At 42.8% G+C, this 27,993-nt stretch overlaps 1 pseudogene; it reads left to right on the top strand.

Moving 5' to 3' along the window:
• Window positions 1–135: 135 nt before the first annotated feature.
• Window positions 136–27,975, top strand: LOC114705830 (annotated as a pseudogene).
• The last annotated feature ends 18 nt before the right edge of the window (window positions 27,976–27,993 follow it).

The following is a 27,993-nucleotide window of genomic DNA, read 5'->3' on the forward strand; positions in this document are numbered from 1 at the left end:
TGTTCTGTGGGGCTGACACCAGCTTGATGATTCTCTCCCCGCTCTTGTGTCCAAGCTCTGGGTGAAACCTGCCTCCTGCCTGCTGCCCAAGGGTCTTGGTCTATCATACCTGTTTTTCTCCCCAGCTCTGAGGACATGGAAAATTGCTGCCAACATGCTCTGCCCTTGCCATTTCACCTGCCTGTGTGTCCTTGCCCAGCTGCTTACCTGGGTGTCCACAAGTGAGTGTGTCTTTTTCTACCTTCCCATGGCTCCCTCCAGTGAATGGGATCTATGAGGAGCTCTGCTGTTCAGATGTAGGAAACTCATTTACATCTGGGGTCCAGGATTTTCATAGTTTTCCCTTTATAGTGAATAGTAATAAAAATCTAGGCTGAGCATGTCTACATCAGCATTGGAGAGGATGAGACAGAAATATTGTGAGTCCTTGGCCTGCCTGAGCTCCATAGCCACACACTATCTGGGGATCATAGTTGGGACCATAGCCTTGAAGCTGGCCGTGTGCCAGGGCTGTGAGGCGCTGCGGAGGCCAGTGTAGGTAGGAGCAGAGTGAGCCAGGGAGGGAGAAGCAGGAGCTGAGTGTGGGAGGTCCTGAGGTGGGAGCAGCCCTGTGGGTCCTGGTGGGCATCGTAGAGTCAGCACTGAGCTTTGAGCAGAGCAGCAATATGGCTTTGATCCATGTAACAGGGTCACAGAAGTGGGGGTGGGAGACAGCAGGCAGGAGTCCTGGTCTGTTGAGTGGCAACAGTGGATTAGAGCCAAATGGAGCAGCACAGAGTGATAAGTAGCTAATGGGGGCCCACAGTGTCTGTAACTCTTTGGGGGCACATGATGCCTGTAGCTCTTTAGGGGCCTACAGTGCTTGTATATCAGTCCTCCAGGCCTAGAGGGCCAAGGGCTGTCAGAGTGAGGCAGACTATCTTTGTTCTTTATCAAGAAGTGATTGGGGCTTCTGGGAATGATAATTTTTTTTTTTTAACAGACATTGCCTTTGGCTCCATGTATTTTATTTCATGTGTATGGGTGTTTTTCCAGAATGTATGACTGTGTTCCACATGTATATCTGATGCCCACAGAGTCTGAAGGAGTGTGATAGATGGTTGTGGACTACAGTGTGGGTGCTAGAAATTGATCTTGGGTCCTCTGGACAAGTAACCAGTGCTCCTAAATGCTCAGCCAACTCTCCATCCCCTGTTCTATGTTCTATAGTTTACATATAGTTCAGCAGAGAAAGATGTGGGCTGATAGACTGAATTCAGGGTTGGGGTTGGGAGTTTCCTGGGTGTGGTTCAATCATCAAGGGATTTTAAAACAGGGTCTGAGAGAGGTAGAACTTACTGTGTGTCTCAACGTGTGAGCATCTGCAGGGACCTTTTCAAATGCGTGATCTTTGGCCTACTCCAGATGAAATGTGTTGGAGCCAATTTAGGTTTCCTAGTGGCTGTACCCAGCAGGTCTGCATAAAAGAATGATTGGACCACAGGCCTGAGGACCAGGTGTCTGAGATGGTCTGCACTCTGTGCTGGGGGGAGGTCTTATGCTCCACCCTTGGCATTCCTTTAAAAGCCCTTTGGCAGAGACAGTCAGTGCCTGATGGATTAGAATCCAGGCCCTCTGGAGGCTATCCTGTATTTTCTGTTTCTCTCCCTTCTATGCTTGTAATATTTCCTGCTGCTCCTATTCAAGAGTACCCTGGGGAAAAGTGGGGGTGGGATGGCCCCCCACAGATGGCGCCAGTGAGCAGGGACAAAGACAAAAAAAGACAAAAAAAAGTCTGGAGTACTTGGTGAAAGTAGAAGTTAGACTCTGCCAGAACGCAGTGGGAAAAAGTAGAGTGAGGCAGGGGCTTTGTCTTCAGGACAAAAAGAAAGAAGGGACTGAAATGATGTCTGAATACACGGCTGCAGTGTAGAATCTTCTCTATCAAGGTTTCTTTCATTCTGTCCCTCTCTCTTAATTTCTATTTATGAAAAATAAGGAAGGTAGAGTGTTGTAATATAGTGTAGAAAAAAATTAGAAAAGTAGGATGTAAGAATACAGCACAAAGAAAAAGTAGGATAAGATAAGCTACAAGACAGACAACTATGTCCTTAATTTTCTAACTATAGGGCTGTGAACACAAACTGGGAAAAATCAGAGGAAGAAATGGGGAGAAAAAGATTCCTGTGGGAAGCTTTTGGTCCCAAGCGTTAGGGAAATAATTTTCCCTCAGGCAAAGTCAAGTGGAAAGTTTTGGGAAAGTTTTGATGGTCTTTCTCTCTCAAAAACTAAAAGCTTTCTTGGGAAAAACTTAGTAATCTCTCTCAAAAAAAAATCTAAAAGCCTTTCAGAACTTTCTCAGATTTTTCTCTTTTTGTGAGGGCAAAATTAGATTCACCTGAGAGAGTACAGGAAGTCACCTGTGGTTTCACTCTAAGAAAAAACAAAAAGACCTCTTGGAACTAGACAAATCCCTCTTCTAAGCTCTGTCTCTTCAGGCCTGTTTAAACAAACAAACAAAAAAAGCAGCCAGAAATCCTTCTGCGGCTAGAATCTAGTCATAGACCTGGGAAAGGGCAGGAAGAGGAAGAGGTGAAGCCAGGCTGTGCTGCAGCATCAGGGATTCTGGTCTGGGGAGGAGGCAAACAGCTCTTTTCTGTTAGGGAAAGGATCTTTCTGAGGAAGCTTTGTTTCAAGTTCTTTCATTTCCCTCACTGACTGGGTAACATGGAAGAGCAAGCCACAAGGGAATTTTGCCTCGGGCAAAGAAGTATTTTCCTGAGTACGCCCAACCCACTCCGGGACTCGGTCAGGCGAAAGATCTAATTGGAGAGGCACACATGTTAAGCGGTGATGCAGGCATCCTAAAACAAACATAGAGAAGAAAAAGAAATTTCTTATTGCAATAGCAAAACCATGAAAACTAACCCAGTAAAGGGAACTGAAAGGCATGATGGGAAATGTAGTTTTGAAAAAGTAGCTTGGAAATGTAGTAATAGCATGATGCTATAGAGAAAGGATTTCTGGGAAATGCAGTTTTGCAGCTAAAAATGGTGGTAATGCCTGGAAAAACTGTTTTGTTTTGTTTTTTCCAGATCAAAACGAAGTTTCTTTCTTAAGCATTACTAGAAAGCTTAGATTTACATCCCCAAAAGCTGAGAGCAAACAAACAGCTTGCCTCACAGGAGATAATTAAAACAAAAAAAAAGCTTATGAGATTGAGTTGTGTTTAAGATTCCAGAGAAACATTGATATTAAAAAAATGCTCATGGCAAACTTAATAAACAGCTTTTAGAAAATTAAGAAGGAGGAAAATTGTCTGAGATTTTGCTGAGTGTCAGCGCCAATGAAAAACTGTAAGAAAACGGAGCTTGGAGCTGCGCCGCTTTTGGCTATATAGGCTCTTTTGAGAAAGTGCCTTATATTGCCTAATAGCTGCACAGTGTCTTTTATGGCAGCTGGATGACAAACGTCCGTCTATGAGGGCAGTAAAGTCACTTAGAAATTATGCTCCTTAGAAGGCTTTTCTTCTCATTCTCTTTTCTTCCTTTTTGGGTTTGATAACTAGCAGTTTACATTTATTTATATTTTCAAATTAAATTCCAAAGAAAATTACTCTCTGTCTTGTTGGAAGATAATGTAACATTTCTTCTAAATGTTAAGAAATCTTTTCTAAATCTCTTCTAGGTGTTTAGAAATCCTTTAGGTGTTTGCTAAGTTAGATATTTGCTAATGGTAGCTCTATAGAGAATTTGCTGAACAGTTCTTATGAATATAAGTTTGTAAAATAGATCTATGGAGTTTTTCTTTTATGAAAAATGTAAATACACGTAGTAAATCGCCATGCTAATTGTAAACGTAAGTTTAAATAAGAAGTGTGAATAAAGTGAATCATAGAGATGTGGGTTTACATATCAGGGCGGAGTAAGCTTTAGGTGTAAAGATCCTGGGTAGGTGTAAGTAAGACTTAGGTATAATATATTAAGGTAGGATATAGGCTTTAGGTCTAGGGACATAGTGAAGGTTTAATAGACGGATTATATGGAGAAGGTTTAATAAAAAAGTGATTTACAGAAGAGTAGGTTTTCCCAACCTAGGTCGCAGGAAGTAGTGTCCCTAGCAGAAAGCAAACTCGGCAGATGCAGAAGCCGCCAATAACTGCAAAAAGCAGCTTCGGAGACTTCCAGCGAGGAACACCAACGCAGTGCAGGTGGCAGATGCTCGAGGGTCTGCAAGCTTCCTACTGAAAGGAAGCCACAGTGAGAGGTGGACACGCTAGGCTGCGAGAGAGGGGAGTGACAGGCAGCACTGGGAAAGCCCGGCAGAGATGGCATGCCAAGAGAAAGGTGAATGGCAAGCAGCAGTGTGCAGTGAAGACTTCTGACCCCAGCTGCTGGAGCAGGTCAGCCCCTGGTGGCTGGGGCCTGACACACCACAGGAGAGGTGGAAAGCCAAGCAGGTGGCTCAGCAGAGGCCAAGGGCAGAGAACCGGTGTCTTGCTGGATGAGCAACTGAGTCATGTGGGAGCCCAGGAAGCTGTGGAGGTGAGAGCTGTGCTCCAGGCTAAACAAACAGCCAGACTGGGACTCTGCAGGAAAGGTGTGGCTGGAAACATGGAGTTGCTCTGGGGCTACATTCCGTGGTGCAACAGGACAGCATACAGAGGATTCTGGGACCCGGGGCGCTGAGACTGGATGGTTGGTGAAGCAGGTAAAGGGACCCGAGGAAGCCGCAGTTCATAGCAGCTGGGTTTCCTCCTAGAGCCAGGGTTGCTGTGGGAAAGATGGAGTGTGGCATGAGGTGATTGAAAGCTCTCTAGCCGCTGGGCGGTGGTGGCGCACGCCTTCAAGCCCCTTACTCGGGAGGCAGAGGCAGGCGGATCTCTGTGAGTTTGAGGCCAGCCTGGTCTACAGAGTGAGTTCCAGGACAGGCTCCAAAGCTACACAGAGAAACCCTGTCTCGTAAACCCAACAAAAAAAGAAAGAAAGAAAGCTCTCTAGCCTCAGGACACAGGGGTCTGGGAATGGCCTAGTTATGGAAGTCTACAGACAGCAAAGGGCAGTAGTAGCTGAGAGCAAAAGTTTCAGAGAGACTTGCTTGAACTGAAGAAAAGTTTTGATTATGGGACTCCTCATAGTTGGAGCTATATGCTATACAAAGCTTAAGGGTGGCTGATGAGCTACGCCCTGATTGTGAGCGCTCAGAGGAACTTTTAGACCTGGTACCAGAATTTATTCTTTTGAACTTTTCGGACTTAAATGAAATGGTTTCATGTAAGTAGTGATTTCATCGCAATGGGACAATTTTGAATTTATTTACACATGTAGAATCTATCAACATTGACAATCTATGCAACTGTTTTATGGAACTGCTTATGGATCTGGTTTTGTGTTAAAAATGGAACTGTTTAAATGGAGAAGTTGGGTTTTTTTCTAACTAGGCTCAAAATTTAGTTTAAAAAATTATAAAGAAAAGGGGGAGTGTTAATATTCCTCAGTCTATTTAATTTAAAAATATTTTCTTGTTACTTGAGTGAATTAATGTTGTGTTTTGTATAGTTCTATTAAGAAATTGCTCTTGAATGTAGGTTTGTAGAAAAGTGTTAATAGTTATATTGAGAGTATTGCTTTGAATGTAGGTTTGCAGGAATTATAACAGTGTATAGTAATGTTCATGCTAGAATTATTATGTTAACCTATTGATATTGATGCACTATGGTTTGGTGAGGTTAAGGAAGTGTTTAAGTTTGATGTGAACACATCAGAAGTTTGTCCTATGTTTGTTAGCAAGAAGTTCAAATGGTTCTGTTAAGGGTTTGAGAGAATTGTAACTATGTACAGCAATATTTATGTTAGAATTATGATAACCTCATTAGGATTGATAACCTCAGTATTTATGTTAGAATTATGATATCATCATTAATGTTAATGATGAAGCTAAGGGAGTCTTTAAGTTTGATGCAGTTGCATCCAGAGGTTGCAGGTTTAGAAAGAACTTGATGCCGCTAAGATTGCTGTAGTCACCTTAGACCCATTCCAAAAAAGAAATGCCGTCTTTATCATCCTCTACTGCTTTAATGGGAGATGTGACAGCTATGGAGATTGCTGTGAGCTTTTAATGGGGAGTTGTTTGTTTATATATTAAGAAGCAGGGACCTGTTGGAGCCCATTTGGGTTTCCTTGTGGCTTTACCCAGCAGGTCTGCATAAAGAGGATGATTGGACCATGGGCCTGAGTACCAGGTGTCTGAGATGGTCTGCACTTGGCTGTACTGGGAGGAGGTCTTTTGCTCTACCCCTTGGCATTCCTTTAAAAGCCCTTTGGCAGAGACAGTCAGGGCCTGATGGATTAGGATTCAGGTTCTCTCAAGGCTATCCTGTATTTTCTATCTGTTTCTCTTCCATCTATACTTCTATCTAATATTTTCTGCTGCTCCTATTAGTTATTAGGTGGTACAGTGTTATTCATTAAGCAGTGTTATTTACTGTGCAAGAAAAGCCATGAGGCACAACAAAACCCACTATAAGAGTTTATTAAGAGAAGGAACAGATGGAAATGTGCTTAGGCCTATGGAAGATTGTGCAGGGAGAGAGAGAGAGAGAGGAGGTGTCTGTGACCCACTTTTTTGGGATTCCCTCAAATATGCACATATGGGCTTATATACCTATGCCATGCATGTGCATAGATTACGTGATCATGCTACATGCAAATTACCTGACCATGCAGCACACAGATTATGTAGGATGTAAGGTCCCAGGATATCCAATCATTCTTCCAGAGCATGCACAGTCATGGGGGAGTGGCCAGGAATGCCAAAAGCTCCTACTCAAGAGTACCCTGGGGAAAAGTGGGGTGGGATGGCCCCCCACACTGATGAAAGTGAAGCTCTAGGCTGAGATCTAGTTACTGAAAGGCACCCTAGTGACTAGGTGCATGCAAGCTAGAGAATAAATGCACAAGTGATTTCTTCATGGAAGTGTCTGGGGTCAGGGGCACAGGCAGAAGAGGAAGCTCTAGCTATTATTTATGGGCTACAGTGCCATAGTCTGAAGAGCTTCTGTTTATGAGTTCTGGATGCCTAATCCACAAGGCCTAGAGCAACCTCAAATAGCCTTTGCCTCCCATGCCAGGATCTTCACTTTACTGTGGGTGTTCTCTGCTTTGACCCATGTCTCTTCAGTCCCCTCACTGGTACATCTGTGTCCACAGAGGAGTTCCTGGTGTTTGGTCCCTCAGAGCCCATTGTGGCTGCTCCAGGTGGGGAAGCCATACTTCCCTGCTCCCTGTCTCCAGTCATGAGTGTGGAGAACATGGAGGAGTTGAGGTGGTTCCGCTCCAGATTCTCAGAGGCAGTATTTGTCTATCGGAACCAACAAGAACAGAAGGAAGAGCAAATGGCCAAGTATTCAGGACGGACCTGGCTGGTGAAAGACCAATTCCACCAAGGCAAGGCTGCTGTGCGCATTGGAAATGTCCAGGAGCCAGACAGTGGAATATATGTCTGCTTCTTCAAACGTGGTCTCTTCTATGAAGAGGCCATCTTGGAACTGAAGGTGGCAGGTTGGTGAACTGATCCCTGTTCTAAAGATGTTGGGTGAATTGTGTGTGGGAGGAAACTAAGGGATCATGTATCTCAGCTCCTTAATTTATTGAATGAGGGGAGGTCCATGTAGAGCAGGCTGTCCTTGATCCAGATTTGTAGTGGAGGGTGATCATGAATGTAGGATCCTCTTGCTTCCTCCTAGGTGCTGGGCTCATAAGCATTGTCTACCATATGTGGCTCTGGTCCATCATTTTTACTTTTATTTATTTTTGATCCCCCATTTTGATATGAGGAACAGTGACTCATTCCTACATCCATTCATCCAAAATGTGCTGGTCCTTGCTCTGGGGACCAGGGACACTGTCAGTGTCATGTAAAATACCAGATGATGGAATTTATATTTTAGAGGAGCAGGCAGACATATCAGAGTGCCCCAATGAGAAGTCAATGTTAAATGATAATCAATGCCCCAAATGAGAAGTCAATGTTAAATGATGATCAATGCCCCAATGAGAAGTCTATATTAATTGATGATCAATGCCCCAATGAGAAGTCAATATTAATTGATGATCAATGCCCCAATGAGAAGCCAATGTGAAATAATGATCAATGTTCAAGACAAATAAGTAAGTAGAATAAGGAGGGATGTCAGGATTTTGTCTTCCCTAGGGGGAGCTGGGTGTGGCCCTGCTATCCCAGGGGTCACAGGTGTGTAGCTAACGGAGAGATGGATGATGGTTTCTATATCAGGTCTCCCTGACTCAACCCTCTTCTGTTTCCTCTGGATCTTGTGGTTGAACAAAGAGTGGCCTGTGCTCTGTCCCCCATAGTAGACCCTGTTATCTTTCTTCTGTTGGGCAACAGGGGCTCAACCTAGTCCCCAAACAGGTGTGCTTTTCCTGTTCAATTCCTGTGTTTCCATGAGAGGTTCCTATGAGACACATAGGTGATCCTGGGGTGCCTGAGCCCAAAGTGGCTTCTGGGGTCTTCACATGTGTCCTCCTGCAGTGCTGGGCTCTGTCCCTGAAGTACACATCAAAGGTCCAGAAGACGGTGGTGTGTGTGTGGTGTGCATGACTTCAGGGTGGTACCCGAAGCCCCAGGTGCAGTGGAGAGACTCCAGAGGGGAGAGGCTCCCAGCATCCTCTGAGAACCACACTGAGGATGATGAGGGGCTGTTCAGCATGAAGACAACGTTGGTGGTGAGAGACAGCTCTTTGGGGAATGTGACCTGTTCCATGTTCAATCCCATCTTGGGCCAGGAGAAGGCCATGGCCATGTTCATCCCAGGTGAGGGCTGTTCCTCACTCCTACAGAGCTTGGGAAGCAGATGGCCTTCCTGGAGTGTGCTGGGCTGACTGTCCTCAGGTGTGGCACTCACTGGTTCTCTGCCTGGGCCACAGAGCCCTTCTTCCCTCAGGCTTCTCCCTGGATACCAGCTTTTGCCGTGAGTGTGACCATGATGGGACTTCTGGTCTTAGGGTCATGCCATTTTCTCAGAAGAGAACATTTATCAAAGCTGCAGTTGCGGCAGGAAAGGGAGAATCTGCAGTATGAGCAGGAGTCATTCCAGAAGAAAAAGGAGGCTGAGCTGAAGACCACAAGTAAGTCATGACAGCAGCCCAGGACTGGGCCAGAGTCCCGGGAAGATGCAGTGTTCTGGGATCAGAGTCGGTGGCCAAGAAAGCCCAGAGAGCATGGCTGGAGTGCCGGGGTCAGGTGGTCTGCAGTTTAGACTACTAGGAAACAATTGTGTTTCCTGTTTTTGTGTCCAGTGCACAGACCCTGTCTTCTCCCTGTTTTTCAGGCACACTCCAGGAAGAGCTTGGTGAGCCATGCTTTCCCTCCTGAGCCCTGGGTGTCCCCTCAGTGCCCAGTAGCTCACTTGACTCCTGTGTGTTGTTTTTCAGATCAGAGGAAGGCAGCTTACAGGGCTGGTGAGTGACTGTCCCAGTGTCCCATGGTTCCTTGTGGCACATGTGGCCAGGTGTGCCCCCTCCTTGATTCTAGACAGAATGGGAACCCCTTTGGGAGACATAAGAGGAAGGTTCAGGGAAGGGGAAGCCCAGAGCTGGAGGACATGTGACTCCTGGAAGTGTCCTGTGCCCTGGGTCTCACTCCTGTCTACTGTATTGTTGACTTGGGCTCCAGTTGCTCTTGACTACTGTCTGCCCTTCAGAGACAAACCACAGTATTTAAATTTCATTAAAGAAGATGTCTCAGTTAGGTTTCTCTTGCTGTGATAAAACATCATGACTAAATGGAACTTGGGCAGGGAAGAGTTTATTTATCTTACACATTTTCATATCACAGTCTATCACTGAGGAAAGTTTTTAGGAACTTAAGGCAGGAACCTGGAGCAGAGACCACAGAGAAAGGCTTACTTGCTTGCTCCCAAAGGCTTGTTCAGTCTGCTTGCTGCTGCACTCCAGGACTACCTGTCCAGGGTGGCCCTGTCCACAGTGGGCTGGCCCCTTCTACAATAATCATCCACCAAGAAAATGCTCCACAGTCTTGCTTACAGCTGTACTGATGGGGGCATTTTCTCCATTGAGGCTCCTCCTCTGAGACGACTCTAGCTAGTGTCAAATTGAGAAAATCCTAACCAGCACAAGGTGTTTATAAATAAACAAATACACAGATTCTGGAGTATGACCTCCTCTCAATCCACAGTCAACCCCCAGGGAATCTGTTCCCTTAGTTTTTGATGGTGTTGATCAAAGTGATGGGCAGAGGCCAGGGCTGCTGACCTCAGTGGGAAGAAGAGGGTAGGCTAATGTTCCTGGAATAGTGGTGCCTGGATTTAGAGATATTTTACATGAGGAACACTGGGCACTTCACCCAAAAACTCCCTTCCTGTCTATGTTTTATACTCATTCTCCTTTTTCAGCACATCTCCAAATAAGCTTTCCAAAAAGTGCTGATGTTATAATGTTTCTGAGAGTTGTGGAATAATTTTATTTTAGTCCCTAAGATTTTTTTCTCACACAGCAAGGTTTTGATTAGGAGTGAAGCTGAATGATTATAAAATATTATTATTATTTTTTACATTTTAGTTTTATAAGTAGAGGCAGCTATTTGACTGCTAAAAAGCCGCACAGTATCAGATCAGTGGGGGGAACTTAGCCTACAACACCATCTTTCCCATCTGTGATCCAGAGAATTTCCCACAATCCTCTGCTGCCTCTGCATCTTGCAGGAACCAGCTCCTTAGAGTCCTCTCTCCTCACCTGTAGAATGGAGGGAGGGACAGGGTAGTAGACTGCTTTAGTGGGCTGTTCTGATTGAGTTCTCAGGAGAATATGTTCCTTTACAGCCTGGAGGAAGGCCCAGCTGTATGCAGGTACGTGACTCTTGTAGAATGCTGTGGTCTTGGTAGAAAACATGCCTTAGAGTTTCCTGGGCTGTGATGAAACACCATGACCAAAGGCAACTCAAGGAGGAAAGTGTGTATGACTCACACTTCCAGTCCATCTCCACAGCAAGTCAAGGCAGGAAGAAACACAGGGCAGGAATCTGGACTTAGGGCTGATGCAGAGTCCATGGTGGAGTGCTGAGTACCGTATTGGTGACCCTGGCTTACCCAGTTTCTTTTCTCATATACTCTGTGACCACCAGCCATGAGATGGCACTGCACACCATGGGCTGGGTTCTTCCATACATTAATCGATCATTAAGAAAATGCCCAAAGGTCTTACCTATAGGCCAGTCCTATGGAAGCATCTTCTCAGTTAATATTCCTTCCTCCCTGATGACCTCACCTTGTGTCAAGCTGACATAAAGGCTTGTCAGCACAGTGTAGCTCTTGTCCTCTTGAGCTGTCAGAAGCTGTGACTATCCAAAGGAGACCTGCACCAGACTGGTCCCATCAGGAGAGAGGAGCCCACAGGGCCTGCCCTTCCCCAAGATATTCTCTCTTTCTGTCTCTTTGTGTGTGCGTGTGTGTGTGTGTGCGTGTGTATTTGGCATTAGTGTGGAGGTCAGAGGAAAACCTGCAGAAGTCTTTCCTCTCTTTTCATTAAGTGGGTCCCAGGGATCAAACTCAGGTTGTCTGGCTTGGTGGCAACCACCATCACCTGCTAAGTAATCTCAACTACCCTCCCTATGAGGCAGATAAAGGTGGCTGGGGAAGGCCTCATGATCATGTTCTTCCCCAAGTATCTATGTAGACATTTAATGATTATTGGGTGAGAGGGAGTTTTTGGTCCTTTGGTGTTGTGGTTGCTCAGCCATAGCTCATGCTTCATTACAGAACCCTAATTTTTTTTTTTTTTTGTTTTTTTGAGGCAGGGTTTCTCTGCATAGCTTTGCACCTTTCCTGGAGCTCACTTGGTAGCCCAGGCTGGCCTTGAACTCACAGAGATCCACCTGGCTCTGCCTCCTGAGTGCTGGGATTAAAGGCGTGTGCCACCACCACCCGGCCCCAGCGGAACCCTAATTATACTCATTGTTTCTGTGTTTCCATGAGGTGTTCTTCAGTGAAATCTTTCCTTCCATCTGTCACACACACCTGTCTGTGTGACTAGACATGTGTTCATCTCCCCAGTAAAAGCTAACACAGCAGTGACCCTTATGTTTCCTCTGGCCTCACCATCTCCAGCATGTCATCCTCTTCTCTCTCTCTCTCTCTTTCTCTCTCTCTCTCTCTCTCTCTCTCTCTCTCTCTCTCTCTCTCTCTCTCTCTTTCTGTTCCCACCCTACCTCTGGCAGGATGAGATGAGTGTCCTTCTGTTCTTGTCACTGATGAGCCTCTATCAGAACACAGCAGGAATGCTTTCTCAGACTCAAAGAATGCATTCTGGTTTGTCCTCTAGTGTAAGTCACTGTCAGTGACAGCATGGTCTGTTGCTCAAATCTTAAAATATCTTATTAATAAAACTCAAGCCAGATATTTGAGTGAATGCTGAAAGATTAGAGAAGCAGAGCAAGCCACAGCCAACCTCACCTCTCCAACTCCTCTGCTAATCCTGTTTCTATGAATCCTCAGACTGAAAGCCTCTGAGTCCTCACCCAAAAGGGTCTCAGCTGAACTGCTTTAGTTTCTGTTTCCTCAGCCTTATATACTTTTCTCCACACTGTTGTCACTTCCTGGGATTACAGGTGTGTGTGCTTCCCAGTACTGGGATTACAGGTGTGTATGCTTCCCAGTACTGGGATTACAGGTGTGTGTGTGCTACCACTGCCTGGCTCTGTTTCCAGTGTGGCCTTGAACTCACAGAGATCCAGATAAGTCTCTCCCTCTCAGTGATAGGATCAATGGTGTGTGTGACACCACTGCCTGACCTCTATGTCTAATCTAGTGGCTGGCTCTGTTTCTCTCATCCTCAGGCAATCTTTATTTGGGTACAAAATATATCACCACATTTATTCTTTTTTTGTCTAAAATAATAAGTTTTCTTATAACTAATATAAGAAAAACTATATAAATAAGTACAATAAGTATATACAATATATACACTCAAGAGTTACATTAACAATGTCCAGTCCATAAACATTTGACAAATTCAGACAAAAAACTCTGGTAATTATCCCATTTTGGTGAGTCTAAAGTATACCTAACTCACTTTCTATCCTAACTTGTATTACCAACCAAAAACTACCTTTTGGTGTCTTTCAAACTTACACACTTTACACCTCTTTAGTGAGTTTCTTTTCTGAATTCGTTAAAAAAATCTATAACTATAACTGTCTAATCTTCAACTCCCTCAGAGATCTGAGAAGGAAATAATACTATCTAAGTAAACAGGAAGTGCAGGCAAGCAACTTTCAAAAAATGTGAGAAATGACAGAAACAGCTGGCTACCTGGACAGTCAACCAAGATTTCTCTGCAATGTTGGGGCATCATCTTTGGCCTATAGGCCTAGCATATCTGACAGACTCATCTGTGAAGCAGGATTTTCTGAAGGGCCTTCCTACTTTGTCTTGGCAAAGTTCTGCAGTCACTTTCTTTTGTGTCCTGTTTGTCCATTTTGGACAACATACTGTCAGCAGCCCATGTAAGGGCACTTTCTTGTCCAGTGGCTAGCTTTTGCCACAAAGAAAGTAAACTCCATTAGGAGTTTCTTCAATGCCCATCATCTTCTCTGAAGTAGGTTGGTGCTGCCAGGAGCAGACATGTCTCATATTCATAAAAAAGAAGAAAGAATCTATGTTACTAAAACATCTTAAATGCTGTATTCTGTAGATCTCTGAAGTGTTTGAAGATGACTGTCTATCTATAAATATATTTGTGTTTGACCTTGAAAACATACCTAATATGACTACAAGTTTGATTGTAATGACTATTAACTTGCATTTCATATATCCTAGTTAGTTGGTAATAATAACTTTCAAGGACTAGCAATTTACATTACATTGTTAAATGAATTGTATAGGTGCAATACCTTAAACAAGATTAGAAATATATGAGTGGTATATTCTAACAAAATTAATCTCAAATTTGTATACAACAAACAAAAAATCCAATCCAATGTAAAATATTTAAAACTAATAGTTGTTTTCTAATAGTAGATTCAATAATTTACCTTTTTATCTTATATCCATATTCTCTCTTTTTTTTTCAGAGTAGATTCAATAATCTACCTCTTATCTACATCCTCTTTTTCTTATTTTCAAACAAGAACCCTGAATCTAATCTTTGTTTAGCTTTTTTCATGATCATTATCAATTAACAAGTTGTAACCAATCATCCTAAACAATGACAATTATCCATAACCCATTGAATGACTGAAAACTACCCACCCCACCTCTTGGGAATGTGGGTATCATTCTTAAAATTACTTCCTGCTGTCTGGGGGTGAAGGCATCTCTAGGGGATCCTGAAAAGAAAACTTTGGGTTAATTGTCAGGTCCTGGGAGAGGTAGCTGTCTCATTTGTTGTCCAGTCTCTGCATAATGGGAAAATACCTCAAGTCCTTGCTCGAGTAGTCTGTGAAGCTGGATCATCTCAGCTAGCCATCTCGAAATTGTCCTGAGCAGTTTGTAGTCCAAAATCAATCTTTGAGTGGCATTGGTCATCTTAGTGGTATTATCATTGTCTTGATAGAATCATTGTTGTGGGATCCCATCATCTTTTTGGAGACTTCAGAGATTGCATTAGGTCAGATTATTTCTCTTTTTGGCAATTTTTTTTCAGGTAGTTCTTCTTTCTTCTTTGGATGCTTATTTGTCCAAGCATCTTTAAATTCCTCAAGATGGTTGTTTTTATTTTCCTGAAAAATAAAAACAAAATCCTTCCCCAACCCTAACTTTGGGGAGTTTCCAAATCTAATCTTTATCAATTTTGATTTATGGTTTCCCCTTAAATTTTTTTTTTATTTTCTAAAGATTTTTTTTTTTTATCATCCAGAGCAGTATGATTTTTTAAAATAGGTATTAGGTTCTTTAATTGTTCTGGGAAGGAGTTTCTTCCATGATGACAGGAAAGGACTGAACAGTATTTGACATGGGGCAGCTGCAAGAGGCCCCTCAGGGAGTTTCCCTGACAACAAAGGCAAAGGATTACCTTGTCTGTCCAATATGATCTACATTCTTTAGTCTAGTGTCTGCTTTTACCACACCTTCTGCATAATACGGAACGGAGGGCATTCTGTTGCCATTGTTCTGTGAAAAAACATTGTTTCTAGGGACACCCTGTTTACAGTCCTTTTTTAGGTGACTTTGTTTACCACAATTGAAACACATGACATTACTATTTTTCTTCAAACCTTTAGAAATCACCTCTCCTATTTAAGCATCATCATGGTCATGAGATTCAATATTAATTGTATCTCAGATCCATTCCTCCAAGGATGCTGATCTCCCTTTAACATCCTAATTACCCCTTTGTATTGTGCATTAGCATTTTCAAAAGCCAGAAATTCAATTATTATCTTTCTAGCTTCTGAATTTGGTATCATTCTATTTACTGCTGAAGACAGCCTTTGTAAGAAATCTGTGCAGGTTTCTTTTGGGCCTTGTATATCTTTTGTAAATGACTCAATTTTCTTTCCTACTTCTTCAGTTCTGTCCCAAGCTTTCAAAGCTGCTGTGTGGCATATAGCCAGGGTATGGTCATGATATAAAAATTGCCTTTCTACATTAGCATAATCTCCCTCTCCAGGAAGTTGATATTTGGAGATTTCTTTTCCTCTAGCCCTACTTTGTTGTTCTGTGGTCTTAGCCTCATCTTTGCACCAGCTTGTAATTGAGGACCAGCCTCTAAAACGACTGTAACCAAATCTCTCCAGTCTTGAGGGATAATTCTATTACAAGTTGACCACGAGTTTAACTTCTGCTTCACAAACAGAGAATGCATACCATATGACACTGTAGCTTCTTTGAACCTCCTCAAATCTGACATCTGCACAGGAGTCCAGTCAGCTCTTACACAGCTGTGGGAGCCCGTTCTGGGGTTCCTCGTGGCTTTACCCAGCAGGTCTGAATAGAGGATGATCAGGACCACGGGCCTGAGTGCAGGTGTCTGAGATGGCCTGCACTTGGCTGTGCTGGGGGAGGAGGTCTTTTGCTCCACCCCTTGGCGTCTCTATAAAAACCCTGGGCCAGAGACAGTCGGGGCCCGTTGGAATAGGTTCCAGGCCCTCTCGAGGCTATCCTTTATTTTCTGTCTGTATCTCCGCAAGATTCTCCGCTATAAATCCTATCTAATATTTCCTGCTGCTCACACTCAAGAAAATTCTGGGGAGCCGTGGGGTTGGTGGGTAAACGCCCCACAGAATGGCGTCATGAACAAGGACTAAAGAAAAAAGAGGGACTAAAGAATAAAAGGGGGGACAAAAAAAGGGGGGACTAAAGACAAATAAACAGGGACTAAAGACAAAGAAATAGGGACTAAAGATAAAGGAAAATAATAGTTTTATTACAGAGTTTTTGGTGAAAGTGCTGAGTCAGCCCTGCCAGTGGAAAGGCATGCCGGTGTTATGGAAAATATATATATTTTATATATATATATATTATTGAGAGGCAGGGGTTTTATCCTTGAGAGAAAAGGAAAGTGGACTGGAAGGATGTCTGATGCTGTAGCGAAATTCTCTTCTGTCAAAATTTTCTATCTTCTATCCCTTTCTGAGTTTCTGTGAAAAAATAAGTATAAGGTATAGGGTAGTAATATAGTATAGGAAAAACTTAGAAGTGTAAGATCATGTAGGAAAAAATAAGTAAAGCAACTAGACAGAAAAACTCTTCAATTTTATAACTTTGGGGGCTATAAACGCAAACTGGGAAAAATCTTTGGGCTTTACGGGTAGTAAAAAAGCTCTTTGAGCTAATGGGGAAGGAAAAGTTTCCTATGGAAGCTTTTGACCTGGGGACAGCTGAAATGCTAAGTCCAAGCGGCAGGAGAAAGTGTTTTCTCCCTGAGGCAAAAATGGGGGTGTAAGAAGTCAAAGTTTAAAGTTGAAGTTTTGGGGAAAGTTGGTCTTTCTCTCTTGGGGGAAAAACATCTTTCTCTTAAACCAAAAAGCTTTTCTTGGAAAATTTTGGGGAAAAATCTCTCTAAAGCCTTAATCTTTCTCAAAAGCTCTCTTAAACTTAAAAACTAAAGCCTTTAACTTTCTCTCTCAGAAGGACAAAAATTAGAATCACCTGAAGATATTAGTATGGGGACCACCTGTGATTAGTTCTAAGGGAAAACAACAAACCCCTTAAGACAGCAAAACCTAAGTTCTTTCAGCCTTTAAAAATCCTCCCTGCAATGCAGGAGGCAGGGACAAGTTCCTAAAATCTTCTTCTAAGCTCTGTCTCTTCAAGCTAGTAAAAGACAGTGGGTCAGAGTACCCTGAGGGAAACGCTTGGGAGAGTGTGAGTGAAGAGCTACAGAGAGCTCAAAAGGGCAGGAAACTTTGCCTAAGAAAAGCAGAAAAACCAAGCTTTTCAGTTACAGCTGAGCTGAGGCATCAAGGGTTTGTTTCTGAGTGAGTGTTTCAGAATGAAAAGGTACTCCTATCCAAGTACTAACCAGGCCCGACCCTGCTTAGCTTCTGAGATCAGATGAGATCGGGTGCATTGATCTGGAGGAGGTGGGAATGGGGGGTAGGCTGGGGGGATGGGGAGGGGGGCAGGAAGGGAGAGAACAAGAGAATCTGTGGCTATTATGTAGAACTGAATAGTATTGTAAAATAAAAAAATAGAAAAAAAAAACTGAAAAAAAAAAAAGGTACTCCTAATCGTCCTAATGCAAAGAATCCCCTGAAGCAATGCAAACTGTTAGCTTTGTACCCTAGCTTCTGACCAAAAACCCAGAGGAGACTGGCCAGCATCTCTGAGTTGGAATGCATTTCAGGGATACTAGGATTCCTGCAGTTGCAAACTTCCTGGAGCACAGAGCTGAGGCAGGAAGGTGCAGGACCCAGGGGAAGATTGCTAATGACCAAACAAAGCCAAAGCTGGTGGGAACAGCACAGTTGTCCATTTTCCTACAAGTCCTGGGTTGATAGGTCCACAGCTGCAAAAAGAAATCTGAGAAAAGCTTTAAGGACCTTTCTGGGAAAACAGTAAAGCTGAACTGTGTCTGAAGCAGTCATGCTGCTGAGTCAGAACGCTGTCTGGGGAAAGAGCCCAGCCAGGGCAGAACAGAACTATCCAGGAGTAAAGCTTTCTTTTCTGTCAGAGAAAGCACCACTTTGAGAAAAGCTTTGTTTCAACTGACTCCCATGAGATGAGGGAGTGTAGCCCTGAGGGGTGATTGCCTCCAGCATAAGCTCTGTCCTTGAGCACCCAGACAAGCAAAAACAACCCACTGGGGGACTGGGCCAGGTGAAGGCCTGATGAAGCAAAACACCTGTCCTAATGGGAGTTTAGAAATGGCAAAAACCTCCCTTGTTAGATTTTCAGTCTGTACGCAAACCGCACAGACCCTGAAAACAGAAACGGACTAAAGCCCCTACCTTCAGTAGCAGGGAAAGCCGCCACTGTAGTGTCAGAAACTGTTTCTGGGGTAGAGGGGATAAACTGAGACCAAACTGGATACTGTCAGGGAGAAAGACTCTGAAGAAACAGAGGGGACAGATTCCTCCCCAGAAAATGCATGACCTGACAAAGCTGCTAGAGTTTGAGGCAGATTCAGGGGGAGAAAAAAAGCCCCTACCTCCAAAGGCAGCTAGCAGAGGTACAGAGCTGCAGACAGATAGCTGAAGCTCTGCATCTGGGGGGGGGGGGGAAGGAACAAGCAAAATGAGAAAATCAGTAGGAGAAAATCTCTGAAGGAGCTATGGAAAAGCTGTTGTAAATGTTTTTGTTTTTCACTGACTGGCTAAGACAAACACAAGCCCCGAGGAAAGTTGCTATCAGAAATGCCCACCTCAATGCACGCTAATGAGGCAGGTGTGGTTCTGATCCGGGGCCAGTGTCGAATGAAGGAGAGATGCCTGTTGAAGCCAGCTGAGGAGAGAATAGGAATCTCCCAATGTGCCATAGCAGAAAATGTAAAATGCTTGTTCAAATCTCCCATTGCAAAGGCAAGAGACTTCGTTCTAACCTCCCAGGCAAGTCTAGTAAAAGAGAACCAGTTGACTCTCAGACCCGAAAAGAACTATGGGAAATCAATGATATAAGGAAAATGATATAAGGGACTGATATGGGACTGATATTATTATGGACTGATATAAGGGAAATGCATTCTGGGAAAGGTAGTTTTTCTGCTAAACATGGTGACATTGCCCTGAAACACTTTTGTCAGCTCGAAAATAGGTTCATGGTAAACTTAAAGTACAGCTTTTTAAAAAAATAAGGAGGAAAATCATTTAAGAGTTTAAGTGTCAGTTCCAATGAAAAATTGAAAGGATACGGAACTAGGTGCTTCACGGTTTGGGGGTGGGTAAAATGCCTTATTTACCGTAATAGCTGTGCAAAGTTTTTACGGTAGCTGGATGACAAAATGCTACCTTTAAGAGCAAACAAGCCACTTTAAAATCCTTAAAACAAGGGAAAGCAATTTATACACTGAATGTTGTCTTAGATATGAAGAAACTTATGTTGAAATTAATAAAGTTCTTTGCCTTTTGAACAAACTGCCTGCAACGAGCAATTCCTTTGCAAATCTAATGAGGAGACAAGGAAACAGGCATTCAAAAAAGAAATGACTGCTTTATAGATGGGAAACAAACTTCAGAAAATCTAGCTGTCTTACAAAATAGTTGCTTTACCTGAAAGTTCCTTATAAGAAATCAATGTTAAATATCACCACTGCTAATAACATCAGGAGTTAAAGCTAATGAAGTGAAAATACTAAATCCTGAAACTCAAGTGAAATGGAAAGATCCCTGCTCGGGATTATGGAAGGGTCCCGATCCTGTGTTAATATGGGGTCGAGGACATGTTTGTGTTTTTTCACAAGAGGAGAATGAAGCTCGGTGGTTACGGGAGCGTCTGGTAAGGAGCATGGAACTAAGAAAAGTCAGCTCCAATGAGGTTCCTATAAAGGAACCAGAATGAAAGTGGCTCGATTAGTATTTGAGGTTTTGTCACTGGTTTAATGCAAACAGTGAGGAAATAAGAGTTCGGAGCTGTGCCGCTTTTGGCTTTACTAGCTCCTTTAGAAAAATACCTTATATCACCTAATAGCTGTGCAGTATTTGGCAAAGAGCTTTACAGCAGCTAAATACGGTAATTTCACCCTCAGCGTGAAGTGAAGCTTTTCAGTAGAGCAAACCAAAAGTACTGCTGTAATAGAAATGTTTGTCTGAATTGAAGAACTTAGGGGAACTATTATGAATTTGGGTGAAGGGACAGCCTCTAGTTAAAAACAATCTACTGCTGACAGTGCATCTCTGCTGGTTCCAGAAAGGCTGAGAGAACTCGGCAACTTTGGGATGTGGCTTCATCCTGAGAATGTTACAATCTTCTAGCAACAAGTATCACAACTCTATAATGACAATACTCTCTAAATCCCAGTGCTTTATAACAAAGCTGATTATAAACTCTAAACTTTAGAAATGATGTACGTACTTCCTGTCTAGTTAAGAGAATCTTTCTAATAGAGATAGTGATAATAATTAAGAATAAGAAGTAGAAAGACAAAAATAAGATATGAGTTTGTAGAAATTATTCTGTCTTGTTAGATCTGTGTTAAGAAATCTTTAGGTGTTTGCTAAGTTAAATATATGCCAATAGTAGCCCTATATAAGTTTGTAAAATAGATCTATAGAGTTCCTTTAAGAATATAAGCTTGCAAGAAGTATCTAAGGTAGTCTTAAGACATGTAGTAATAAGCTTGTAAGAAGTAAAGATGCTAGTTGTAAATGTAACTTTAAATAAGAATAAGATGGAATGAATATAAGTATATAGGTAGTAAGAAATATATTTACTAAAGTAGTTCTATAGTTTACTTAAGGAGTATAAATAAGTAGATGTTAATACGTTATATGTGAGTTTGTAAAATGTAAATGTTGAATATGAGTCTAAATGCTTTGCAAGGCAAAAAATGTTATATGTAAGTTTGTAAAGTGTAAATGTTAAGTGTGAGTCTATTCTTAATGTATATGGTGAAAACACCTGAGACACAGGTAGTGTCCTAGTAGACTGCAAAGTAGGCAGTCTGAATGGTTTCAAAAGCTCCAGAAGCCGCTAAGAAGCTAAGAATGGTGGACGCCAGAACCAGCACAAGGCATCTGCAGCTGAGATCCGTGGAATATCAACACAGCACAGAAAAACCTGAGCTAACATAAAAAATGGTGCGGTTTAGAATACTACTGTACCTAAAAAGGTCTCTGGCTTGAGAATAAAAGTTCAGAGACGCTTCTTTGAACAAAATTATTAACTGCAAAAAGTTTTGGTTGAAAAACGTCTCTTCATATTTGGAAGTGAAAGCCTGATACCAGAATTTTTCTTGTTTGAACTTTTTGAACTTAAAATGAGATAAAATTACAAAAAGATTTTGGTTATGGATTTCTCATATTTGGAAGGCTAGTACCAGAATTTATCATTTGAATTTTAAGACTTAAGAAATGAAATAAACAATAGAGATTTCATTGCAATGGGACAATTTTGAGTAATGACCTAGGAACGGTTTTCTGGAATTGGGTTAAATGAAGAAATTTATTTCTACCTAGAATCAAGATGCAGTTTTGTGTATGCATATATGCTTTATTAACTGGTGATTCATGAATTGTTTTGTGGAACTGTTTATGTAAAAATGGAATTACTTAAGAAACTGGTTTTGTGTTACAAATGGAACTGTTTAAATGGAAAAGTTTGGGTTTTCTAACTAGGCTTGAGACTTTGCTTAAATTATAAAGAAAAGGGAGAGTTAATATTCCTTAGTCTATGTAATTTAAAAAACATTTTCTTATTTGAGTGGATTAATGTTATGTTAGTAAGAAATGCAAATGGGTATACTAAATTTAAAGTGTAAAACTCTTTTGGATGTTTTGCTAAAAGTTTTCAAAGTGATAATGATTAGATTGAAAATATTGCTTTTCAATATTGGTTTGTAGGAATTGTATAAGTTTGGGTTCCTCTAACTAGGTTTGAGATTTTGTTTAAAAAATTATAAAGAAAAGGAGGAGTTATGAGATTGAATTATGTTCACAGAAACCTATTGATATTAATGCACCCTGGTTTTGTGGAGTTAAGGAAATACTTAAATTCAATGTGAATACATCAAAGTTTTTCCTATGTTCTGTTAACAAGAAAATGCATCTGTATCATCCTCTACTCCCATACTGGGAGGTGTAACAGCTATGGAGATTGCTGTAAGCCATTAATAGTTATTTTTTTTTATATATTAAGAAGGGGGGACCTGTGGGAGCCCGTTCTGGGGTTCCTCGTGGCTTTACCCAGCAGGTCTGAATAGAGGATGATCAGGACCACAGGCCTGAGTGCAGGTGTCTGAGATGGTCTGCACTTGGCTGTGCTGGGGGAGGACGTCTTTTGTTCCACCCCTTGGCGTCTCTATAAAAACCCTGGGGCAGAGACAGTCAGGGCCCGTTGGAATAGGTTCCAGGCCCTCTCGAGGCTATCCTTTATTTTCTGTCTGTTTATCTCCACGATATTCTTCGCAATAAATCCTTCTATCTAATATTTCCTGCTGCTTGCACTCAAGAAAACTCTGGGGAGCTGTGGGGTTGGTGGGTAAACGCCCTCCCCACAGCCTTGAGCATTGGCAGTTCCTGTAATGTTACTGGATAGATTAAGGTTGGCTCTTGGAAAGCCTTAGGCTGTTTCTCTGTAACTGTATAATACAATGCTGAGATTGGTTCATCTTTAAATTCCTCTGTGTCTGAATATCTCTATGATCTGTTTTAACAAGTTTTTCTAAAACTTTTATCTTTGCACTCATATTAACCAAATTTTTAACAATAAAAATATCAAACAATAATTTATAATTGACATTACTTAATCCCATCTACATTAATTATCCTCTCATATAATTGTTCCATTTTCAGAACATCAATCATATTATCAAACAGAGACCAAACACTCTTCATTGTAAAAATGTTTCCCGTTTTTTAATGTGGGAAAAAATTCTCTTTTAACTAATTTCTCCCTTTAAGAAATCTTAATCTCTGCCTCCTAAGTGATAAGATTAAGGGTGTGTGCCACCACTGCCTGGGCTCTATGTCTAATCTAGTGGTTGGCTCTGTTTCCCTCATCCTCAGACAAGCTTTATTGGGGTATACAATATATCACCACAATGGCCCAGTCTGCAAACTCCTGGTTCAGTGGACCTTTTTCAGGTGCAGGGTTAGTGGGAGTTAAGCTTTGATTATAGACTTGTGGAGGGCCATGTGGATTAGACCCTGTGGATTAGAATTACTACTTTCTGGAAGATTCCAGAAGTCTTGCGCATGCAGCTTAGGACTCAGGTCTCCCTAAGATAGTCTTAATGTTGGGGTTCCTATCCTTTTATTTCAGTTTTGAGTTCCTTTTTTTCCAAGTCCTCTGGTCTGTTGATGTTCTCTCTCTCTCTCTCTCTCTCTCTCTCTCTCTCTCTCTCTCTCTCTCTCTCTCTCTCTCTTCCTCTCTCCCTCCCTCCCTCCCTCTCCCACTCCTCGGCTTTGTTGTTCCAGCTGGAGTCCTTCTATAGAGTACCTGCTGCTCAGGTATTGGGTGTTTAGACCAGGTGTCCATTGACTCCAGGGTGTTTATAGTCTTGCTGATGCATGTGTGATCTATTTGAAATTGCACATGACTTTCTGTGATGTTTGTATCATGGGAACCAGAGTGCAACTTAGAACTTCTCACAAGAAGTTTTATTTATTTAATTAAGTATTTATTTTTATCTGTATAAATATTATGCCTGAGTGTATGTCTGTGTACTATGTGCATGTCTGGTGCTCTTGGAGTCTAGATGAGTGTGTTAGATCCTCTGGAACTGGAGTTACAGATGATCATGAGCATCTATGTGCATGCTGGGAACTGAACCTTGGTTCTCTGCAAGAGCTTCAAGTGCTCTTAACCTCTGAGGATGTTTTGTTTGTTTGTGGATCTGTATGATCAAACAATGGCCTTAAAGCACTGTACTGTCCAGAGCCATCCACATACTCATACAGGACCTTACCATGTAGCTCAGGCTGTCTCTAACTCATCATGTAGCTCAGGCTGTCTCTAACTCATCATGTAGCTTAGGCTGGTCTCAAACTCAAAGGCCCCCTGCTTCATCAGGTCCCTTCTTCCCTGTCTTGGAAATTTTCATATTCAAGGATGTATAGCTTCCAAGATGGTTGTGTGTCTGGGACCTGACAAGGCATAGTGAGAGAATGCATACTACATCACTCTTCTGCCATTAATAGGGATGGACGTTAAGCTCCATTGGTCAAGTCTTTATGGAAAGGCTACAACAGGACCTGAATATGAGTGTGTGTGTATGTTTGTGTGTCTCTCTGTGTGTATATGTATTTATGTGTGTGTTTTTGTGTGTATAACAGAGAGACACATTGTCCCCACAAATCCAAGGTCTGTGTTTCATAAGACAGTCATGGAGCAAATGGGTGTAGTGTGTGAAATCCCTCACATGACTTGTTCTTTTCTTGTAGATTGGCGCAAGGAACACTTCCAGGCCTGTGAGTGACTCTGTCTTCCTTAGGGATGCTCCTCCTGGTCTTCCCATGGCTCTGGTACCTCCTTCAGTCCCCTGTGGTGATCCAGGTGGTGACAGTTTCAGTGGTGGTGGTGTGGGAGGCAGAGGGACAGCCACTAAGCTGGGTCTGGCTCTCAAGGGCCCTGTGACCTTGTAAGCCCTGGTCAGCCTTCTGTTCCCTCCCCTGCTGCAAGCCATGGGTTTGAGCCACAGGCTCTTCTGTGAGGGACTTGTCCCCCTAGAAGAAGCTATGAAGCTTTGAGGTGGAGGTGGGACAGCTGTGGCCTTGTTTGGGGGCTGGAGAGGACCTCCTATGATTGTAAACTCTCCCGACAGGGCCTGTCACTCTGGATCCAGACTCTGCCCACCCCATCCTTGCCATCTCTCAGGACAGGATGAGTGTGACCAAGAAGGATACCATTGTGTGCCTGGATGGCTTCTTCTATGTGTTGGGCACTGAAGGCATCTCCTCAGGAAGATGTTACTGGGAGGTGAAGATAAAGAATGGAGATAGCAGCAAGTGGATTCTGGGCGTCTGTAGGGAAGATGTGGAGAGGGAAGGCCTGTACTTTGAGAGTCCAGAGAAGGGGTTTTGGACTGTGGGACAATCTAGTAGTGGCTACTGGGCCTATATAAACAGTGGGAGGGCTTCATTGTCCTTTAGGCAAGCTCCCCAGAGTGTGGGGGTGTTTGTGGACTACAGTGAAGGTGACATTTCCTTCTACAACATGAGTGACATGTCCCACATTTTCTCCTTCCATGAAGCTTCTTTCTCTGGGACTCTTTTTCCATACTTTAGGCTGAAGTCTGGAGATGTTTCAATGATTCTCAGCTCTATGGCACATGGGTCTGAGAGGAGGGAGGGGAGAAGGAAGAGGGGGAAGAAGGGAAGGAGGGGGAAGAGGGAGAAGAAGAGGAAGAAGTTATTTTTGGTTCCTTTGGAGGAGTCTCTGAGTCCTCCAGGGCAGGGGCTCACCCCAGGCTCTGGAGTTGTTGACTCTCTCCCAGGGGAAGAATCCCCATTCCTCTCTCATCCTGGTGACTTTTTGTTCCCATAGTGCAGATTCAGCCTCTAAACTGTCAGTGTGAATCCTTGTGGGTCTGTAGAAGCCACAGGCTAAGCTCCCAGGATGAGTCCTGGAATGACTTGGGGCCATGATCCACTGCTCTCAGGTGTGACTGAGACTATGGCGGTGGGAACAGGGAGTCCATGCTTTGTGTCCAGGCAGCAGATGATGAGCCCAGACTATTGTTCCAGTTGGTTTGAACTATGGGAAGGCATGTTCCTTTTGGTGTTAAATAGCATTTTCTTGGGTTTCATACAATTTGGCATGAAATGGACCAAGGGCTGAATGGATATTGTTTTAATTTGTTCATCTGGCCATGGGCTCCTAGGGTCTGCTCTTTGTGTTGGGTCTTGTGACCAGTGGCTACAGTGAATATGATGGAGCAGATGTCTCTGATACCTGAATTCCTGTCCTGTGGATTTGTTCTTAGTAGTGGGATTACTAGATTATAGATAGTTCTTTCAGGGGCCCTTCTCTGTGGGCATTAACCTGTTCATCAAGTCTCCGTGAACCAGCCTTATCATTATATCAGTCTGTCAATGATTTCTTGCATAAATTCTTTGATTTCTGTATTTCAGTCTCTTTTACCTACACACACACACACACACACACACACACACACACACACACAAATACACACATAACTATGACAATTCATATTTTCTAAGGTTTGGTTTAATATATTTTAACTGTTTATTGTCTTTCTATCTCTTTTAAGCTATGTATGTTTGTATCTATGTTTTCAAACAGGATCTCTTGTAACCCAGGCTGGCTTGGAACTCTCTTTGTAGCCAAGTGTGGTGTTTTGAATAAGAATGTCCCCTATAGTTCCATATGTTTGGATACTTGGTCTGCGGTTGGTTGTATGTTGGTAGGTTTGGGATGTGTAGCCTTGAAGTGTGTCACTGGGGTTGGCTTTGAAGATTCAAAACCGTGCATCATTCCCAGCTTGCCTCCTCTGCTTTCTGCATGTGGTTCAAGACATAAGATCCCAGTTCCTGCTCCAACCTCTGTCTTCTGCCCTGTCATCATGGACTCTTGTCCCTCTGGAACGATGCTGACAGAACAAGACGGTGCAGAGGGTCCTCCATCTGTCCTTCTTGCTGAGGACATTTCAAATTTAGCTGGAATTTGATCTCCTTGATGGAGAATCCCATGGAAAATAACCCGACTGTTTAATAGGAAGCTGAGGTCAAGATGCCCCAGCTCGCTTACCTTAGCTTCTGTTAAGCTACATTTTTGTGTGAAGTGCCCCTGCAGCTGCTGAGTGAGATGCCAGGATGTGTTTTTCAAATTCAAAAGCACCACAGTCTGGACACTTGGGGCTTCATCTGGGTCCCTGTGGACCTGGGTGTAGTCCCATCTGGGTCCCTGAGTGCCTGATTGTAGTCCCATCTTGATCCCTGAGTGCTTGGTGTAGTTCCAGCCAGCTGGGATGGAGACTTTCAGTTGGGTGTGAAGTGTCTGAGTGGTCCTCTCTGGTGGGCTCCCATTACACACTATTCCCAAATATACTCTTCCTTCTATCCGTTGCCTGGTCATGGCATTTTAGCACAGCAATGGAGAAATAATGGGTCTAGAAGTTGTACTAGAATTGTGGGTCTGTTTGCCTCACAAATTAAACGACAGTTTGTGTTGGCTATTCATTTATGTCAACTTGACATAGGCTGGAGTCATTTTGGAAGAGGGATGTAGTGTTAATTGAGGAAAGGCTCCATCAGTTTGGTCTATGCACAAGTCCTTGGGTCATTTCCTTAATTAGTGATTGATGGGGGACGGCCCAGCCTACTGTGGGTGGTGCCCTCCCTGCAGTGCTGGTCAGGGGTGCTGTAAGAAAGCAAGCTGAGCAAGCCATGGGGGAAAGCCTGGGAGCCCTCTCTGCCATGGCCTCAGCCTCAGCTTCTGCCTCCAGATTTCTGTCTTGTTTGAGTTTCTGCCCTGACCTCGTTTGATGATGGAAATGCAATTGAAATAAACTCTTCTCCCATGTTCTTTATAGTCATGGTGTTTTATCACAACACAGAAACCCTAAGTGAGACAGAATGCATATGGTTTTCTTTAGAAAATATATTGTAGAATCAAGAAATTAAGTACTGAGGATATAACTCCACGGTAGTGCATTTGACCCTCATGTGAGGCCCTGGGTTCAAACTCTGTAGTTTAAAATAAGACAAACAACAAGAACAACCAAAAGTAACCAGTATTTCCCAAGTTAAACGATTTCTCTTTTGGCAGGTATACATGCAGCACACTCATACATAAATGTAAATAAATAAAATTAAAAAGAATTCATCTTTTATTTTAATGCCAGTTTATTGATAATTGTTTCATAAAGTTATAGTTTGAAAAATTGAATTTACTTTTTTTGTGTAGCCTGTGAACTTATGTTT

The sequence above is a fragment of the Peromyscus leucopus genome, chromosome 16_21, assembly GCF_004664715.2.
Source record: "Peromyscus leucopus breed LL Stock chromosome 16_21, UCI_PerLeu_2.1, whole genome shotgun sequence".
Lineage (NCBI taxonomy): Eukaryota > Metazoa > Chordata > Mammalia > Rodentia > Cricetidae > Peromyscus > Peromyscus leucopus.